Source organism: Limulus polyphemus, unplaced genomic scaffold (genome assembly GCF_000517525.1).
Source record: "Limulus polyphemus unplaced genomic scaffold, Limulus_polyphemus-2.1.2 Scaffold4878, whole genome shotgun sequence".
In the NCBI taxonomy this organism is placed as follows: Eukaryota; Metazoa; Arthropoda; class Merostomata; order Xiphosura; family Limulidae; genus Limulus; species Limulus polyphemus.
The window spans coordinates 65,990-67,728 of record NW_013670488.1 but is presented as its reverse complement, the minus strand read 5'-3'; the positions used below and the strand labels follow the sequence as shown (position 1 = coordinate 67,728).

At 31.9% G+C, this 1,739-nt stretch overlaps 1 protein-coding gene across 2 annotated transcripts in view; it reads left to right on the top strand.

Moving 5' to 3' along the window:
* The window catches only part of LOC106471816 (thyroid adenoma-associated protein-like), a 65,544-nt gene that overhangs the window by 10,650 nt on the left and 53,155 nt on the right, over nt 1–1,739 (top strand). The window lies entirely within an intron of this gene.

Sequence of the window (1,739 nt, the reverse complement as noted above, 5' to 3'; positions counted from 1 at the left end):
GTTACAGTTAGTCTAGTATAAATAACATATATTAACTAGTAGACTCTAAAATTAGCCTGGCATACAACTAATGTTAACTTCTGACCAGATGAAGCCATGTACTCAGAGCAAAACTAAAAATCAACCTGACAGTAACATACAAAAATACCAGCTGTTAAACTTTATCTAGCATAGAATGGAATACTAAAGTACTAGCTGTTACAGTTAGCCTAGTACAGAATGACATACCAAAGTACTAGCTGTTACAGTTAGCCTAGTAGAGAATGACATACCAAAGTACAAGGTCACAAAAACCCAAAACATCCCCATCTGTTAATATGGAGACCAATTTGTCACACTATTTTTGCTCTATAACTCAATCAAAAATGATCAGATTTTGATGAAACTTGGTGGACTTGTGTAGAATATTATTCCTCATTGTCCTGCCACAAATGGTCCATATACATTGATAATGATGGAGACATGTTTGTATTTTGTGTGGTGGAAGTATGTGCTCTATTTAGTGCCCCTCTACTTTCATTATGAATGTGAACAGTTTTTTCTTATAACAAACATGTATTTCTGGTCGATGCATGATTCAAAATCCATACATGACACTATAGGTCAATCAGACCAGGAAACAAGGTGACAGTTACTGACCACAAATCACCTGCATTTACAGTGAGTACCAGTTTACAACAATATTTCTAAGAACAGTCGTCATTCACAGTGGGTACTGGTTACGAAATTTGTCTGAGGAAGATTTTCACAGTAGCAATGTATGTATAAAATGTAATAGGTATTGAGACGTCATGAGAGTGATATATGCTAGAATCAGGTCTAGTCATAGTACTCCAAAACGAAGATGCATTGAAATTTCAACATCATTAATAATAGGTGATATTTGTTTATACAAGAAGACAGTGCATGTATTGTATCTTTTACATTCTATAAGGAAGTGATTGTTTTGAATAAAGCAATGATTTATGTGACGATAATAACATAATATGCCACTTTTATTATGAAATTTCTACAATTTTTGACAATGTACAGTAATAAACTACTAAGTTTATTGTACGTGCAGTTTACGTTTACCAGTTGTGTGATCACCATTACTAGTTTGCACCCTTACATTTATTGTTTGATGAAACACTTATTAATAGTGTCCATTGAACTCAAAGTGATTGATTGAACTCTCCAAAGAAGTACTTCATTACAAATGTCAGATTATTAAGGTTTCAATGTATATATAAATATGTCAGATTATTAAGGTTTCAGTGTATATATAAATATGTCAGATTATTAAGGTTTCAGTGTATATATAAATATGTCAGATTATTGAGGTTTCAGTGTATATATAAATACGTCAGATTATTGAGGTTTCAGTGTATATATATATTTAGACAGAGAGAGACACACACAAACATATTCACGTAAATTACAGGAACCCCTTGTAAGTTGTTGGTATTGACAACATTTCAAACCTGATGCTGAGGCTGTCTTTAGGCCTGTCTGCAAACAACGTAACTGTCAAAACTCTCTTGAGTATCTTCATTGAACAAACAATCCTTACAAAAACACTGCTACATTTATTTTTGAAAAAAAATTCATAAATGAAATTGTGCAGTATAAACTTCATAAAATAATATGTATTTTGCAAACTACCTACAGAGGGAAAATAATCACTAAAATAGAATTGAGGAAATTATTGATAAATTTTTTTAATTTGTGTTTGTGGGTGTTGGGTATTTCTCACATTA